General features: G+C 35.9%; 1 protein-coding gene across 2 annotated transcripts in view; it reads right to left on the bottom strand.

Moving 5' to 3' along the window:
- The window catches only part of PHF3 (PHD finger protein 3), a 107,529-nt gene extending 90,321 nt beyond the window's left edge, over positions 1-17,208 (bottom strand). The window contains exon 1 of one of the 2 annotated variants that reach the window (XM_007484160.3): positions 17,092-17,208. The gene's annotated coding sequence lies outside the window, so the exon portion shown is untranslated. Of the gene's footprint in view, positions 1-16,256; positions 16,492-17,091 lie in introns of those variants that run through there. The other variant, XM_001372388.5, reaches the window with a different exon arrangement.
- Positions 17,209-20,109: the final 2,901 nt, after the last annotated feature.

The raw sequence follows: 20,109 nt of genomic DNA, 5'->3' as shown, positions 1-20,109 counted from the left end.
TAAGGTCACCCAATCACCCTCTGAATAAGAATCTTTCCCTATACAAAATTCCTGACAAATAATACTGATGTAGCCTCCAGTAAGGGAAGAGTCCACTACCTCCAAATCATCAAAAAAATGCTTGTAGAAAAGAGACATGATCAAGAACTATGAGAACACAGTAATCACATTATTTATTGCATCATAATCAACTGTGAATGACATACATTCTCAACAAAACAATGACCTAAGATCATTCAGAAGGACTCATGATGAAAAATGATGAAAAAAACTATCCACCCTCCAGAGAAAGAACTGATGGGTGTCTGAATACAGATTAAGAATTTTTTTAACTTTATTTTTCCTAGGATTTTTTGTCTGTTTTTTTTTTCACAATATAAATAATGTGGAAACATGTTTTGTATGCCTACATATATATGCATACACACACATACACACAAACCAATATAAAATGTTTGCTTTCTCAAAGAGGAACCAGAGAACAAAGGGTAGGAGAGAATTTACAACATAATTTTTTTGTAAATATCTAAAAATTTGGAAAATGTACTTGAAGATAAAACTGGGGAAAAAAATAAATGGGAAACAAAATATATCTGCATCAGTTAACTTAGGGAAAGCATCCTTTCTGGACTCTCTCATTGTAGTATTATATTTTGTAATTCTCTGATTTTAACAACTCACGATACAGGCTTGACTTCATAAGTAAAAAAGCAATAATGCTTGAAAAGGGAAGTTGAGAAGACTTCCTAAACCTGAACAATCTTATACTGGTAGCAATATAATTTTAAAGACACTCAGTAATATTTTCAGGATCTCAAAAGAATAGAATAGAAAAGATCATAGATAGTATAGTAGTACTTTTATCCAAAATTAGCAATTCAAGGCAATTTTATCAATTCTGATAGAACAGCTACTTTTATCATTTCTATAAAATCTACAAAATCTCTAGAGAAGTTATATGCATGCAGGGCATTTTTAATAAAAATACAGTATGTTACTCAGAAGTGGAAGAGATCTTAAAAGACAAAATCCCTAATTTTATATAAGGAAAACCCCCATTCAATTCCAGTGATTGTTCATCTATTCCACAATAAAAATGAGCAGATTTTCATTGACTATTTTCTATAGTTGATAAGGTCAAAGCACCTAGATGACAAAAAGGTATAGGAAGTTTAAGATCCAGTTGTATCTAGTATTTTTTTAAATCCTTACCTTCCATCTTAGAATCAATACTATGTATTGATTCCAAGGCAGAAGAGTGGTAAGAGCTAGGCAATTGGGGTTAATTGACTTGCCCAGGGTCACACAGCTAGGAAGTGTCTGGGTCCATATTTGAACCCAGAACCTCCCTTCTCTGGGCCTAGCTCTCAATCCACTAAGCCACCCAGCTGCCCCTGTGAATTATTTTTAAAAGCAATTGATTCACTATAACAACAGAACCTTAAATAGTTTCCCAAGAGAATACTAAAATCTCACAAAGAAGCTCAATTGCAGATACGACAATAAAAAAATTTTTATTTTGATGATTCTCAAAGCTCTCATCAATGCCCTCATCATGGGCAATGTAAAAAAAAAAGTGAGATCTAATTCATTCACCAAGAAGGTCTTCCTGGGTAAAGTCCAAATAGAAAATAAGAACTCTTTGCTGATGTAAAAGTTCTCAAAGGGCTTTTCAAAAATACCCATAATCATTCAAGAGTTTGGCCTACTGGGGGAAAAAAGTATACATATTTATCCAAATTAAGAGATATAGTTGGATATGAAGTTTTCTGAATTAGGCGTACAACAGAGAGAGAGAGAATGAATTCTGGACAAGGCAGGATCACAACTGTCAATTATGCAAAGCAGTTCAGTGGTACTAAATGACTATAATTCTTCAAAGATCACCACTTCACAAGAATCTGCTCCAGGTGACAAACAGGAAGATAAACTTGGGGGTGGGAGGGATGTATAATTAACAATATCACTGATATTTACACACTAGAAGTTGAATACAATCCCAAGTACAAAAATTGAATAAATCATGTAGCAAGAATAATGAATAGAAGAGGAATAGTTCATATTTTTTTAAGGCCTCCAGGGTATTGGAAAGATGCTATAAGAAAGACATGGACAGAAAAGTTCATCATGAGAAGACAGTGAGAAATACTAGGAAAAGCACTAGATCTAAATTCAGAAGACTTGCATTCAAAACCTCTCTCTCCTTGTGATCTTTTTTTTTTTTAAACCCTTACCTTCCATCTTGGAGTCAATACTGTGTATTGGCTCCAAGGCAGAAGAGTGGTAAGGGCTAGGCAATGGAGGTCAAGTGACTTGCCCAGGGTCACACAGCTGGGAAGTGGCTGAAGCCCGATTTGAACCTAGGACCTCCCGTCTCTAGGACTGGTTCTCAATCCACTGAGCTACCCAGCTGCCCCCTCCTTGTGATCTTTAATAACTCAATTTCTCTGAAAAAGAAAAGTTATCAATGCCCATATGGAAAAATGACCTAAATCACTAATAGAGAAAGACATATTAAAACAACTCTGAGCTATCACCTCACATCCATCAGATTGGTTAAGACAACAAAAACGGAAATGACAAATACTAGAAATGTGGAGAAATACATAAACTAATGTACTGCCAGTGACACTGAATTCAGTCAAACCATTGTGGAGAACAATTTGGAACTATACCCAAAAAGCTATTAAACTGGGTCTACCATTTGACACAATGATATCACTGCCTTAGGTATATCAGATATACTGTTCCCATACCCTAAAGAGATGAAAGTAATAGGAAAAGAACTCAAATGCACAAAAATATTTGTAGCAATTCTTTTTATGGGCAAAGAATTGGAACCTGAGGGGCATGCACAGAGGCATGCCTCAATTGGGGAATGGCTGAACAAGTTAAGGATGTAGGAAGGCAATGGAATATTATTGTGCTATAATACTATTATGCTTGGAAAATTTGTAGGAACTGATGTGCAAAGTGAAGTGAGCAGTAATGGAACATCTTCTACAGAAACAGCAATATTGTAAAAATAATCAACTTTGAAAGGCTTACAAACTCTTCAATACAATGAACAACTAACAATTCCAAAGGACCTACAATGAAATATGCTATCTTTATAAAACATGCTATCCAGCCTGATAGGCTTAGATTATATATATTAGCATATTTTCTTCTATTTCTTTTATCATCATAGTTAATAAGGACATTTTGCATAATTATATGCATATTTGTAATGAGTTTTGTTTTTCTTGCCTTCTCAAAGGGCAAAAAAGGGGCAGAGAATATGGAACTGAAGATAAAATTGAATTTTAAAAGAATTCAACCTCTGAATCTTTCTTCATTTGTAAAATGAGAAACAATTAGAAAGTTTATCACAACTTTTTTTTTTTTTAAACCCTTACCTTCTGTCTTGGAGTCTCCAAGGCAGAAGAATGGTAAGGGATAGGCAATGGGGGTCAAGTGACTTGCCCAGGGTCACACAGCTGGGAATTGTCTGAGGCCAAATTTGAACCTAGGACCTCCCATCTCTAGGCCTGGTTCTCAATACACTGAGCTACCCAGCTGCCCCCGATCACAACTCTTAACACTATAAAAACCCATTAAAAGGATATAATCTGTACCAGTGAAGGGAGCTCCACATCCTACTTCAGTAGACCAGTTATTTCATTGAAGAGAATGAGCCATTTTTTAAAAATCCATTCAACTGAAAGCAGTCTAAAACATAATGTTTGTGAATATTGGACAAATATGACCAGATTTAATTCAGTGGAAAAAACACAATGCTGGTCTCAACTACCTCAAACTACTACAAAGTTGGGGTTTTTTTTTTCTATTTTTTGGAAATGCAGGGTCTACTAATCTAAAAGGAACTCCTGAATCTTACTGTACAAATTTTATTTAGGTCCTTCCTAAGACTTCACCCAAGAAGAGCTATGTTAGGGCAGTAAATAAGAGTACTGGGCCTGAAATCAGGAAGACCTATTTTCCTGAGTTCAAATCTGACCTCAGACACTAGCTACTTTCATCCCCCTCTGAACAGTGTGGATCTGGTAGGTGCTTAACAAATGTTTATTAAATCTGAAAAGAAGTATATTCACACTAGATGTTTCCTATCTGCATGACTAACTTGTCACAATCTCCCTGGTCCTCAATTTCCTCAACTGTAAAATGAAGTAGTTGAACTGAGTGAACAGCAAGGGTTTCTTCCAGCTCCAATTCTATGATCTACTTTTCAAAAATATTTCCTGTGTACATTTAAAATGGTTTCAATACTTGTCTTATTTCACTAAAATCCTACTTCAATGTCTTACTCTTATACAGAGATGATTTTCACAATCTCTAGGTCTAAGCATTGATCCAATGACTGTATGTCATTCAATACCTAACTGAGCAATTTAGGTTTACTATCAGGTTAGTCAACAAGTAACATTTGGGGGAGGGAGTAGGGAATACCACAGAAACTTATGAAGACCAACTAAGGAGGATGGTAGAAGGAATACTAATATTAATGATATTAAGTTTCATCACATGCACAAATTAAGTGAACACCAGTGACACACAAATATATATAATCTTAAAATTACTTTTCAACTTTAGAGCTAAAAGATCTTTTATATCCAAATGTATAATCTTTACTAAGTTTTCTGGCATGGTCCACTAATCCAATATAACTAATTCAACAATCGCATTTTAAATATTTATTGAGTTTGAAGGGCTTGGTTAGGTAATATAAAAACAAAGACAAATACAGAGGTCTTGCTCTCAAATTGCCTACCAGCTGATTAGCATTGAGGAAAGAGATAAATGTGGCACTAACTGCTACTTTTCCAATATTCCACACTACTCTCTCAAAGTCACTTCTAATACTATCTATCCCAATATAGATCCTGAATGTGCTTTGTGAAGGCACTCTCTTCATAATCAAAAAAATAAAGTGGAATAGTAAGGAGAGTAAGAAATAACACCATGTTTTTAATGATACATATAAATAACTATGAAACAAAGGAGAAGGAACTGAGTGTATGAAAATGGAATATTTGGGTTAACATAACTTTCTAATAATCATGGTTCTCTGACTTATTAAAAAACCAGAGTAAAATGTACTTATAATATCAAAACTAAGCTGAGTACAAGTCATTTTTTCAGGAGGAACTTCTAAGCTATTCAAAAAAAGGTCAAAAAGAAAACTTAGGGATCATTCAGTCCATACAACTCACTTTTTAGAGGACATGCTGATGTATTAGAGAGGTTAAGGAACTCTCCAAAGTGCACAGAATTAGTCAGTGGGCTCAAAACTAGTACTCAAGTCTCCCAATTTCTACATCAGTGTCCTTACTATTTAAACTATGCTAAACTTAAAGCTTTAAATTGATCACACTTCCCACTATACAGAAATGATAAGTTAATAGAGGCTTTATGATGACATAACTAATAAATGTTGGCATATACAACTGTATTTATTATTTGAACATACAAAGAGGCACTCTTTTAAGTTTAAGTAACAACCAAATTCCATCAAACACAATTTTAAAAGATTGCTTCCCAATGTTGATATATTTAAAACATTTCAAAAGTAAAACTATTTTGTATTAGAACATTTTTCTTAATACTTTAAATTTAAGCTGACCTTAAATGAAACATGCTAAAAGAAAAACTCAAATTCCTACTTTTCTAAGTTACTACATACATTTAAAATGTCTAATATTTATTTAAATTATCTTCACTGTATTTTCTGAAAACCCCCAAAAGTATTGGCCTTCACTATTTTTTAAAATGCAATATTTTTGTCATTAAGATTTAAATCTTTATTCATAGCGCAAGTAGATTCTACTTCTAAATTCAAGCGGATAAAAATCAAACTTAAAATCAGAATAATGTTCTTGCCTTCTCTAAAAATGTTAAAGTCTCAGTTCATCATAAAAGTGATAGTGATCCTACTTACTTAAGACTGGACACTGAATATTCTTTTTAACTTCACACTCCATCATTCTGGCATTAGACAATTAAAGAGTCATGAGACAAATAATATGTACTTCATTCTCAATTCCTTTTCAATGATTTTTTATGTCAATTCCTCAATAGACAGTTCTGTCTATAAATTGTAGAACATCTATTTAAAAGCATTCAATTCCAAAAAAAGTATTCAACATAAATTGCAAAAACCACATACCAGTTGTGTGACCCTGAGCAAGTCACTTGACCCCCATTGCCTAGCCCTTACCACTCTTCTGCCTTGGAAGCAATACACAGTATTGACTCCAAGATGGAAGGTAAGGGTTTAAAAAAAACTACATGATAAAAATCTCTTATGAACCCAAATACTAAAAAAAAAACTAAGAAGATGGTTCTATACCTGCATAAAAATCATTTCAAACTACAACTTTTACTGCTGATTTAAATAGACTATGTGGTCTATATAATATTTGGAGACTGACGCAATTTCCAAATCAGTAAGAATAGAATCAGATAGATAAACAGGAAGGTGGTATCAGTAATTTCTTGAAATGCTTTAGAAAATATTGCTAATATATTTAAATAGTAAAATAATTCTTTTAAATAACTTTCAACTAAACATACCTAAGAATCAATCACAGAATAGCTCTATGTCATGCTCTCAAATATGTGAAGGTTTCTGCAGCATGGAGAAGCAAAAAAGAATTGAAAGTGGGGAAAAGACTATTAAGAAAAGACTAATTAATGGTAGGTACATTGTCTTTAGTGAAATATATCCTTGATATCAGATGGTTGAAGTTATTTTGCAAGTTTAAGTACAAAAAGAGATTTAATGAAATTACTTCCAATCTAATTAATTAATCAAGTTAATCAAGAAAATTTTCTCTCATCTACTCTCCTCTGCAGAGGCAAAAAAAGAACTGAGATCTATAACCAACTATACTACAACTATTTTACAAAGTTATTTTTCAAGACAGGATCAAAAACCTAATGTTACATACCAAAATTTGTGGTTAACTTCATTCAATTTTTTCTACAAAAAACCTCAAACCAATTATAATAGAAGAACTATAAACCTTGGAACACATATACTAATCCAAGTTATATACTGGAGAGATTTATCCAAGGCCACCAGTATCCAAATTACAGACACCGAAGGGAATAGCATAAGGGAAATTTTTAAATAGGCAGAGAATTGAAATCTGAATCCCATTACTCTAACAGTAATCAAAGCATTTGCAAATTTATTCAGATATGTAGCATAGTAAATCTTTTAGCAGTTTAACACTTAAGGTAGGATATAAGATTTCAGTCTACAAAGCAGTTTATATAGTAAGTGTCCTACCTAATCAGTGAAGACAAAAGGGCCTTTAAACACATCTTGATGTTATATTCTGATTTACTTTTTAACAGTAACACCTTCACATTACAGTTTGACTCTAAAGTGGTATTCAACACAAAGCATTCAGTCCAACAGAGGCAGAGAAATGATGATTGTTATTTACAAAAAAGATAAAGTATCCATGGCAAGGTATCAAAGAACTAGCTAGTTATCATTAGTTACTACACACTGTGTTACTTTGGACAGAACTCTAGCTTGAAAATCAGAAAGACCTCTTTTCAAATCCAAACACAGATACTTACTGTATTCCCTCCCCTGAGCAAGTCACTTAAATCTCTCAGTTTGAGTTTCCTCATCTGTAAAATGGAAGTAATCATAGCATCTATCTTCAGGGATGTTGTAAGAAACAAATGAGATAATGTATATAAAGCTTACCAAATGATATTTAAAAATGTGAGCTCTTCTTATTATACAATGAGGATGAGTCCTGGGTGCGCTATATCCTTCAAAATTTGTCAATTTTTAAAACAGAAAAGACCTTTAGAAATATAATTTAATCTTCACATTTTACTGATAGAGAAACTGAAACCAAGAGATATTAAGTGAATTGACTAATGTAACACAGTAAGAGGCAAAGCTAGAGTCTAGAATCTGGGTCTTCTCCCAACCCGGAGTCCTTTTTTTATTATCTGATTCCTCTGCATCAGAATTAAATGAGAAAAAAAATAGTGAAGTAAAAGCAAGTGTGTTGAAAAATAACAGTAAGATGGATCACACTATTTAAAAGCTGAAAGTACTGACTAAAAAGTTCAACAATTATACTTGCCTATCAAAAAGGAAAATACCAAAGTTACATTAAATACTAGGGGCAATAGAAAATTTACTTATTTGTTTTACAGATACATGCCATCCATCTTTTAATATTCAAGATAATACCTGTTTTCACTTAAGCCCTTCCCAAAAAAGGTATTTAAGCAGTTATATGCAAAATAAAATTACTTCCTCCGAAAGTGAAACATATGCAAAAAATGCATGCACATACACAAGTTACCATGTACAAAATCTCCCACTGCTGTTTCTACTTTTCACAAGATGCACAAAGAAATTATAACTGGATGAAACTATTAAAACAGTATTGGACCAAAATCTTACACCATATAAAATAAGCATCAATAGATAGGTGACTTAAATATAAATGGTCATATTATTTTTTTCTTTAAATCAAATAAGAAAAGGAGAGAGCTAGAACAGCTATGTCTAGGTGGAGAGAGGTCTTATCGAAGAGATAAAAATGATCATGAAAGATTTAAAAAATTTTGATTATCTAAAAGTTTAAAACTTCTGCACAAACAAAATCAATACAGCCTAAAGATAAGTTGTTGATCATAAAAATCTCCAAGTTCTTATATAAACATGAGCCATTTTGCAACAGAAAAGTGGTTAAAGAATACGAATAAGCAGTTTTCAAGATATACGAATTGACAACCACCTAACCTAACTAAAGAATGCTCTAAGTTGCTGATTAAAGATATGAATTAAAATTAATCTTGAGTTTTCCTTGAATACAAAGAGAAAAAGGTGAGCAGAAAAACATAAATACATAATTGGTGGAGCTATGAATAGCTCCCAAAGATTCTGAAAAACAATGGAATTGTGAAAGAAAAATCACTAAAGATAGAAAAGTCACTAAAATTGGAAAAAGTGAACAAGGTATATATCTCAGGAAGGTGAAAGAGTGAAAAGTCTCATGTGCAAAAATTATGTAGTATCACTTTTTGTGGTAGCAAAAAAAAGTGGATACCTGTTGATTCAGAAATAATTTAAACTATGTATATGAATGCAATAGAATTACTGTGTAATCCAAACTGATAAGTATAAAGAAATAAGAGAATGTTTTAAGAAGTGGTGCAAAACTAAATAAGCAGAATCAAGAAAACAATTTACACAAGTCAATGCAGTGACCAGTACTGATTTGAGGGACTGATACTGAAGCATGTCTCTCTACTCCCGGCAGATGAGATAGATTATAAATATGTAATAAGGCCTATATTGTCATAGCCAATGTGTTGAATTCTACTACAAAACTTAAGTTGTTACATGAAGGTTTTCTTGGTGGAGGAAGTCACTGAGAAATGAGAATGATGTAAAAAACATCAATAAAGCCTTATTGGGTTTTTAAAACTAATACTATCTTGCACAATAATCTCTGAAAAATGTACTCATAGCCAAAGCTTTATCTAAAGTAGTTTTAAGGGAAGTCTGACAAATTTTCTATTGCTTTTAAATTTTTATTGCACTATTTTTAACCATTCAACTTCAGTTTTGTAAAAGCATAATTTTACTATACTATATATGTTTATGTTTATGACCTTCAGAATTTGGAGGTAGACAACTCATGTAACACTTTTGTCTATACACTACATATACACACATATAGATAGTATGGGTCCCTTTCAGAGGGTTCTCAAAGTCAAAACTATTTTCAAAATAGGATTAAAATGATTAAGACATTTTCATTTCTGATGCAGTAAATATTAATAAATATCATTCAAACTAACAAAAGCTTTTAGGAGCTCTCAATTTTTAAGAAAATTAAGATGACCTAAGGCTAAAAAAATCTGAGAATCCATGTTTATAACCCAATTAATTCATTTGGCATTTCCAGGCTTGAATTATTTCACTCTTCTACAATTAAACTTCCAATATCTTGCCCTGTCAACAACATGTATAATAATAATAGACCAAAGATCACTCTTACTTCTTTACATCCCTCAACTAGTCTAAAATCTTATTTACTTTATAGCTCTTAATTTGATTTGCTCTCAATTCTCTTCTACTTTAATAAAAATACAAGGATAGGGTATAGCTAGGTGGCTAAGTGTATAAAGAGCCAACCCTAGAGATAGGTGGTACTGGGTTTAAATATGGCCTCAGGCTTTTCCTAGCTGTTTGACTCTTGGCAAGTCACTTTATCCCAACTATCTAACTTTTACCACTCTTCTGCTTTAGAATCAATACTTACTGATTCTAAGACAGAAGGTAAGGATTTTAAGAAAAAATAAAATGCAAGTCAATGATAAAAAGAAAAGCCCTATACATGTCAAAATATTTTTAGCTGAACTTTTTATGATACCAAAGAACTGGAAACAAAGTAGAAATAGCTAAACAAATTATGGTACATTAATTTAATAAAATATGACTGGACTATATGATTAAGAAATATAAAGATTTATATGAACTGATGATAGATGAAGAAGAATGAACAAAGATGAGGAAGCATTCTACCTACCCTCCTGAAAGAAAGGTAATAAATTTAGGGTACAAAATAGGCCATATTTTTGAACATAACTAAAATGAGAATTTTTTAAATTATAAATATGTTACAAGTTTTGTGTCTTTTATCTCTCCAATTGGAGGAAAGGGGGGTACAGAAAGAGAAAATAATTGGAAGAAGTATTCATTTTTAAAAGCAAACAGAACCAGGAAAATAAAGTATACAATGTAAATTGCTACAATGTAAATAGAAACAACAAAACAATCAAAACTGTGAAATTATAATTACCTAGCTGTGTTCCAAAGAAGAGATGGGAAAACACATCTACATTATTTGCAGGTGAAAGACCATAGGTAAAGAAATTGTATAACAGTAGATATTTTTTTCAACATATTGGTTAATTTTGCTAAACTTTTTTCGAATGGCTATCTGGGAGGGGAAATACAATAGGAAATATAGATGATGCAAAAAAACATCATGAAAACAAGTTTAAGTGAAAGTGCATATATGTTTTATTTTTTGTCCTCAGAAGCACCTAATAAAAATTCAATTACACATTTCCATTTACCAAGCATTATTCTTCATAATTTCTCAAAAGGTAAGAACAAATACCAAGAATGCAAAGTGTTCTATGGCTGATTAATGCTTTAAATCAAAGGAAGAGAGAAGAAAATATTCAAGGCTCTGGTTGCCCAGTCACTTAAGTGTTACCTTAAGCTCTTTTTGTTTCCCTCACCATTCATTTCCAGGTGCCAAGTCACCAATTCTACCTCCATAAGCTCCTTGCCATCAGACTCCTTTATGTTACCCACTGCTGCCACCTTAATAGACTCTTATTACTTTGTGTACTATTAAAACAGCCTAACTGGCTTCCCACCTTCTAGTTCTGCTACTTTCCATAGCTCATCAAATAACATCCAAAATACCTCAAGAATATGGACCATCCCATTTTCTTACATTCATTCCTCAGACTTGAACATACAATAGGTAAAATAGACCTACTTGCTAAACTTGGTTTTATTTCTACTTGTTGAAACCCTACACATCTTTCAAAACTCAGCCCAAATGACATTTCTTCAACTGTTAACCAATTACCACCACCCAATTAGATTATTTTTCCTACTCTGAATCCTGAATAATATACTTTATGTCCTTAAAGAAAGGAGTGTCTTTTATGAGTTTTAGTAATTGGGCATCTGATTTAAAATTCTGATTTAAGGTGACAAGAACAAGTTTATTTTCACCTGGTTCATAATTCCTTGTTTGTATTTTGGCGTGGTTGTTTACAAAGTACCTAGAGATGACTAGGTATAGTAGAGGCTTCCTGACTTGCTCAGAATATTAGAAGGATGAGCCAACAAACAAAACTTGTTTAAGTATTAGACCATGTGGGTACAAAGACCAGGTGGGGTAAAATTAGACTTCAGTTTGCCCAGATAAGATGACAGTCATTCTTAAGAGGCCTGGGGATAAATAAAGATAGTCAGGTTAGATCATTGGGAACTTATTATAGGACAACTTTGGAATCAGGCAGATTTCTTTTATATACTTCTAATTATCTGAATTTGTAAAAAAAAAAAATTTCTCTCGTTAAAAAAAAGCTAGAAAAAGTAACTTGGGATGTTGAGTATATTGAGAAGGGAAATAACTGTAAAAGAAACTGACAGTAAAAAGTACCCAGAGGCAGTGGCAATAGAGTTTCAGGTGCAACAAGGTTCCTGCCTCTTTTAGAGGCTCAGGGAAGTTTTATCAATGGCAGGGCTTCTATCCCAAATCCAAAAAGTACTACTCAATTATACGCGTAGAAACCAATTCTCAGCTCACTGTAGATAAGTAAGATCTAAGAATTAGGACTAACTCTTTTAACTATTGGCATGTATTACTAATCTTTTACTTTGTTGTTATAGTTATGTGTCTAATGTAAACACATATCCTCGGTTATGACTGAGGGAAAAAACTTGGCTAGTCTAGTAGCAAGAAAAAGAAACAAAAAGGAAGACTGGACTGGATTATCTCTACTGTCCTTTTCCAGATCTGGAAGATCCTAAAGGCCACCCATAGTATGTTGGGTAGAACCACCTGGCAGCTTGCCAAAAGACACTAGTCAAAAAAAGATAGAGGGAGCACAATCTGCACAGGTGCAAATTATGACTGAAATCATAGATTTTAGTTACAGTACTGTAAGTTTTAATAGCACACTTTTCTGTACATCCATCTGTCACCAAAGACTGTAGTCAGTATTACCTTTGTAACATCTCTTATCTCCTCTGACACTATCCCCCTGGTGTAGGCTCCTATCACACCTCACATCTGGACTCCTGCAATAGCCTCTCTACCTACCATAAATCTACCCCTCCCTCTCCACTGCAGTGGATCTTCCACTCAGCTTTTAAAGTGATTTTCCTGAAGTGTTAGTTCTGATCAGGTCATATCTCTCTCTTCCTTATCACCTTTATGTTAAAATATGAAATGCTCTATTTCAACACTTTTCATAACATCCCTTTACACTCTCCTCCAGGCTGGCTTTTTACACCTTAAACCAGCCATATACTTTCTGATCCAGAAACACTGGCCTCCTTGCCGTTCCCTGAACAAGACATTCCATGTCTTGACTGCATTTTCTGTGACAATTCTCCATGCAAAGAATGATCTCCCTCATCTCGAGGCTTCCTTCAATATTCCTTTTATACAATTCCTTCTATACAAAATCCCACCTTTTCCAAGAATCCATTACTAATCCCTCTTAATTCTAGTACCTTTCCTCTGTTATTTCCCATTTATCCTATAAATAGCTTTGTTTTTACCTTGTTTGCATGTTGTCTCCTCTATTAAACTGTGAGATCCTTGAAATTAGAGACTGTCTTGTACCTTTCTTTGTATCCCCAGGGAGTACAGTGCCAGGCAGACAGTAGATGCTTAATAAATGTTTACCAATCAATTAGTTTGTTGATTGAAGTTTCTATGAAATCTGGTTGTGTGGAACACTTTGATAATCAAAGGTCTAAACATATTAACTATAGCTGAAAGTGAAGGTTCACTTGTAAGGGGATAAATTATTAGTTTTCAATTAGCATAAACTTCCTTATTTGTAAATAAAATGGGGATGTCTATAGCTATTTTTTAAGTCTAAATATATCCATCCTTAGGGCAAAATAACATAAATATAAGGCAATGCCATCAAAAAGGAGTATATCCTATTACTATGTCAAGATGGATAATCCTGATCTGTTTTAGTACCGAATTTGAATATTTTAATTTATACATAATTTGGATTCACTATTTACTGGTGCATTCTGATTATCTCCCTATAACTTTATAATCTCATACTATCGATTAGTCTATTTTTCCCCAAATTTTCTCCAATACTTAATCCCCAAAGTAAGACAAAAGAAGCTTACTAATGTTCTATTTATTTTAACAAAATGTTCCTAAAGATATCAATCTTTGCTAGAAAAATTAGCTGATTACACTATTTTCCAGTTTTTGTGTACAATTCTAGGTCCAATTTTGTATATACTGTCTCACCAAGTGAATGTGCTTTATTTCCCACAAATTTTTTTAAAATCTTGAATATGGCATATTCCTATTTCACAAATACCATTCTTTTAAACTGTTGATCTATACGTGGCATTTTATAATCCAGTAACTCTTTCAATAAATTTCTACTTTGCTGAACGTGGTCAACAGATTATTTGAACAGTAACTCATCTGCATAGGGTTTTTAAGTTTTTTCCTTACAACAATTTGGAAGGTGAATCATACAACCACTATAACCTTCATTTTATGAATGAAGATACTGAGACTAAGAAGTTAAGTAGCTTATCCTTATTAAAATAATAAGTATCTGAGGTTGGATTCAAACCCAACCTAATTCTAAGTTCTCTTTAGAAATTAATGATAAGCACTACCAGTACGCATCTGGAAAAGTTGTCCTTGAGATTTATCCTAACAATTTGGAAAATATTACTAATTCAGTATCCAAACTGCCAGGCTGTAGCAAAGTGCCCTGCCAATAAGAATGAGGAGTCAGAAGGGTTCAGTCTAAAACAGCCTATAGAGAAAGTTTTCTAATCTCTCTCCAGGGGGCAAACGTTAAAAATAGGTAACATTGTAATTCTAGCAAAGTTTAGCATAAAGGATAGAGTGCTAACTTCATTATCAGTCAAGAAGACAAGAGTTCAAGCCTTGCCAAAGCCTCTGACTGAGCAAGTCATTTAACCTCACAGTGCCCTGGCAATTCTTGATGGTTCTAAATTTCAAAACAGCTGCCAAAATTCATTAGTAGGATGGGTTTTCTCAAAAGATGTCCCTAAACCAAGGAAATACAAATCTCAACAAAAAAAAAATTCCAGTTCCAAAAATTCTATCAAACCTACAAAGTAGAAAGTATACACTGAAAAACTTAAGATCTGAGTGCAGTCTTATTTCCATCACTATTTTGCTGTTAAGACCGTGTGCAAGTTACAATTCACCAGCCTATACAGATGTTATTCATCTGTAAAATATCCCTATTTAAGAAAAAAAATTTTAAGCACCTAGACCATATCTTCCAAGAATGAAAATATAACTCTTTATCCTTAGGAAGTTCCAGGTTTGGGTGCTAGATTCAATTCTAAAAGCTGTTTAAGTAATTAATTCTGGTAGTTATGATTTAGAATAAAAGCTCATTTGTATAAAAATTTGAAATTTTGTAAGATCAAGATGTTCTGTCCTATGATAGGGGAAAAGAGAATCATGGGGTTAATCGATTGTAAAAAAGGCAAAAATCAGAATAAGAATGGAAGATAGGCAAAATAAAACTGGAGGAAAATGGGTAAACTATTAGAGAAGTGAGAAAAAATCCAAGAGAGGAAAGACTATTACTGCATCCCACTTTCAAAACTAGAATAGACCAAAGAGGTCTTCTCAACCCCCTTGTTTTACAGTGGTCCAGGGACTTGTCACAAAGTCAAATGAATAAGAAAGCCAGTGTTCCAAACCAGGTCATCCTTCTCCAGCTCTTGAGTACTTTTCCCACCGCATCACATTGTCTCACATAGAAAGAAAAAAATCTAAATAAATGTAATTACTAAACACTTTTAGAATGAAAAGTCGGTAAGCTATTTATGATAGCTTTTGTGTAGTAGAAAAACAATGTCAACTTGAAGATTATGTATTCGACTTTTCCATTTCTTGATTTGTATCCTTTCCACTACCACTCGACACTCTAAACCTCATTCTGTCAATGTCAGATGTCACTTACGAATCAAATTGTGATATCATGTAAAAACGTTTTGTAAACCTCAAAAAACTACATAAATATTACTAAAAAGCAATTATGGTGAATTATGCAAAGAATAGTATCATTTTTTCACACCTTTTCAAGAATTTATTTTGATACCAGGTTGGAAAATGAGGTGTGTTAACTTATCCCCAGTACCTACCACAGTAACTGGAGGAGGGCGGACTTAATACTTACTAAATTAAAACACAACTGAAAATTAAATGTATAAGTATTTTGCTGTTATGTCCTCATAAACTAGAATTGTTTATTTAATTTGTTGCCGAAAGTTTCATGTGAGGTTATACGTGTTTCACCAACAAATGCATTCTTTTCCCTCCATATTAAATAATCTATTAACGATTCTATTAAACTATAATTGTTATGCCATTAATACTAACTACAATATTTTATAAAATGGGAGTACGTACCTATAATCCCGAGTGCCCTTCCTAAATATATTAATAAAATACCTAGTTTCTCTGGGGTAATACACAATTTTAAAGCCAGTGAAGGTCTAGGTTATGTATTCCAACATTTTCTTCCCCAGGCCCTCTCCCTCTGGGGTCAGCGGATCAGTTACCAACCACGAGTGGCTCGTTAAATTACTTGGTGTCTCAGCAGACAAGATGTGTAGGCTTTCCGCCTCAGCCTGAGCCGAAGGAGAGGCCAGTGTCAGGCAGACACACGCACACGCGAGGTGGCAGGAAGATGAAACGCTGCTAACTCCTCCGGCTGCAGGCGCGCCAGTACGCGGCCGTGTAGGCCGACACCAATCCCAGGCGCCCGACCGCTCCCACGCCCTTTCTGCCAGGTCTGTGCCTGAGCCATGCTTAGGCCTGAGCTGTCCCTATCGGCCCGGCTGCCGGGGGAAGGAGGAAAGCCCCCGCCAGCCTACCTTCCCCTCCGGCCCCACGCACATAAGAGGCCCGCGGGCTGGGGAAGAAGTAAGGGCCAGACGCGCCTCCCGAGAAGGAAAAGAAAGGGGGCAGCAGAGAGAGCGGGGATCCCGGGGGGCCGAGGCCCCCCCTCACCGAGCCCGCTGCCTTACAAACGGTCTCGCTGGGCCCAAGCGAGAGGACGTTGCGCAGGAGGCCGGGGCGGCGCTGTCGCCAACGCTGGGAGTGAAGAGTGAGGCGTTCGCCGCTCCCACGGCCCAGGGTGCGGGGTTGGAGAAACAAGAGCGGGAGGAGGTGTGTTTGGGAGAAGGGTGGGGGAGGGGGACGGGAGCCTGTCTCCCAGGACGCGGCCGGGGCCGCAACTCACCCAGCTCCGCCCGACGAGCGCTACCACTGGCAGCAGGAGGAAGATGGTGGCCACTGCCGCTGCCGCTGCTGCTACTGTTGCTGTTGTTGTTGCTATTGCTGCTGTTGCTGCTGCTGCCGCTGCCGCCGCCGCCGCCGCTGCTGCCGCCACCGCCGCCGCGGAGGAGGAGGGAATGGTGGGTGCCGCCGAGAGGGGGTACGCGCAGGACGTCGTCGTCGCTGCTACCGCAGGCGCTGCCTCCTTTCCTCTAGAAGCTTGAACTGCTGATGCGGCTGCTACCAACCCCACCGCGGTCGTGGTAGTCCTCGACCACGTCCTCCTAGTCGTCGTCGTCTTCGTCTCCGTCCGCCGGCCCGGGGCCCAGGGGTCGCTTGCCTCGTGCTGTCTCCGCCGCTGCGCGAGACCCCGCAGCCATCTGCGAGAAGCGGCGCGAGGGCTGGGAGTAGGGCCGCCTCACGTGACCCCACTGTTTACCGTTCCGTGGGCAAGCGGCCTGGGCGGCTGCGCCTGCGCGCTAAGGAGCTGATACCACCACCACTACCACCAACGCCAGTAACGCCACTGCCCCCACCTCAAAAAAAAATTTTTTTTTTTCAGCACTGGGCTTTTTCTCTAAGTCTTCTTCCTTCTTTTTCCCTTTATAAAATGGCTACCTCTCTTCGACCTCTTCCCTTTCTTCCCCTAACCGAGATAATTTAAAGAAAAAAATTAATTCAGCTACTCTAACAAGTATTTAACATTTTAGACTCAATAAAAGGTGCTGGACTAAAAATAATGACAATTGAAGCTAGCTTTTTTATATAACACTTTAAGGTTTGCCAAGTGGTTTACAAATAATACCTCATTTTATCTTCTCAACCACCTAAGATAGAAGTAATGCCCCCTTTTTACAAATAAGGAAATTGGGGATGAAAAGTTACATGACTTGTCCAGGAACACACAGCTAGTGTTTGAAGTAGGATTTTAACGGAGGACTTCCTGATTCCATGTACTCCTCTCCATCCTGGATCTGGCCCACATCTGGCCCTAGCTCCAACCTCCAAGCAAGTTTCATAGGTTATTCACCCGGTGATCCATTACTAGGGTCATTTAAATTGTAGAATCATATTTAGTACTGGAGGATCTTGTAGCCTTTTGCAAATGAGGTAACAGCAACCCAGAGAGGAAGAATAAGAGTCAAACACAGGTTTTGAACGCAGGTTTCTTCTAAGAGATCGGATCTCCTACCAGTTCCACTAAAGCATGCGGTCCTTACTCCTCCCCAAAAGTAACTCCTCCCCAACTAGTTAGAGAAAGAGAGATTGAGAGCCAGACCTGGAGGCTGGAGGGGCCAAGTTCTTTAACCCCCATTGCCTAGCCCTTTCTTCTCTTCTGACTTGGAACCAATACTTAGTATTGATTCTAAGACAGAAGTAAGTGTTGAAAAAAAATCTTGTGATTTGGCAACAGGATATAGTGGAAATAGCCCTGGATTTAGAGGCAGGGGACCTATATTAGAATTCAGTCTGAACAACCACCTGCCCAACCTTGAAAAAGTTACTTAACCTCACTGGGTTTCAGGGTTCTCCTCTCTAAAATGAGGGAGCTAGGTGGAAATTCCTTTCCAGTTCTAGTTTTGTGACTGTGATTATCATTCTAATAGCCATCTTGGTTTTCCCTATTTCTACAAACTTAATTGGGGTAAGGTTAGAGGAGGGCTGTGGATTAGAAAATAAAATCGAGCCACTTTAAATTGCCTTGAGACTGTGTTCCCAAACCTCCTCAAAATACATAGCTCAAGTACCAGGCCTTCCTTGATTCCACTGCTCCCTCCCCTCCTCATCCTCTTCACCTCCAGTATTCTCCCTCCCGACATTGTTTTGTATTACTTTGTATTTAGTAATCTATAAATTAGTACAATAAGGGATCATTAGAAAACTTTTAATAATTTCATCTGTCCTTCCTTCTTACAAGTATCTACACTCATCTGTAAAATGGGTAAATTATAGCTTCTATTTCCCTGGTTGTTGTGAGAACAAAATGAGATATAAAAGCAAATTTATTATTATTCACCTTTGTATTCATATTCCCAAGTATCTAGTGGTATCCTGTACTTAGAAGCTTAACCAATGCTTGTTGAATTGAATGAGATACCTATTACCAGGCCTACAAATCCTGGAAGAAATAGGAAACTAAATTTAAAAAATTTCTTAGGGAAAAGCAAAAGGGGTTGAAGAGTTTGAAGCCAGAGATTTTGCCTCCTAAACCTTGGTCTTCTGAGCATCTTTTGGGTAAGTGAGGGATTAGGGAAGGACCCAAAGGGCAATTAATATGGAAATAAGTTTTGAACAATATATGTAAAACCCAGTGGAATTGCTCATGGGTTCTGGAAGGGGGAGGGAGAGAAGGAAAGAATATGAATCATGTAACCATGGAAAAATATTCTTAATGAATTGAATTTTTAAAAATAAATTAAAAGGAGTTGAACAACACCCCCCCCCCAAAAAAAAAAAAAAGAATATTATACAAAGAGAGGAGTTCCGGACTGGATTATCTGGGAGGGGCTGATGTGAAGATCACTCCCGTCACTGGGCTTGACCTCCTGGAAGAAGCCTTGGAAGCAAGAAGAGAGACTTCTAAGATGAAGGGGGTACTTAGGATTTGATCAGATCAATCTAGGACACCTGCCCCAGTCAAGTTCCTAGACAAATGAACCGGGAAAAGAATGTGGGTGGGGAACCAGCTTTTAGATATTAGTAACTCTTAATAACTTGAGAATAACACACTAATTTCCCACTCCACACATGAGGACCCAACCTATCTGTAAGAGTATGAGTTGGAAAGGTGGCCCCAGAAAGGGTACTACCCTTAAATATCCTGTTTGGAGGGATTAGATCAGGTCACATTATTTTCTAAAATCTAAAGTATGTTTTTTAAAGTCTTTTTAATTTTGCCAGAACCATGAAATACTTTTTGAAAATTTTGGACACATTAATACAACCCACTGGGAGTCAGGAACAAACCCCAATTGTAGATTAT

Source organism: Monodelphis domestica, chromosome 2, assembly GCF_027887165.1.
Source record: "Monodelphis domestica isolate mMonDom1 chromosome 2, mMonDom1.pri, whole genome shotgun sequence".
Taxonomy (NCBI): Eukaryota; Metazoa; Chordata; class Mammalia; order Didelphimorphia; family Didelphidae; genus Monodelphis; species Monodelphis domestica.
The sequence above is the reverse complement of the archived record's forward strand: the minus strand, read 5'-3'. Positions and strand labels throughout refer to the sequence as shown.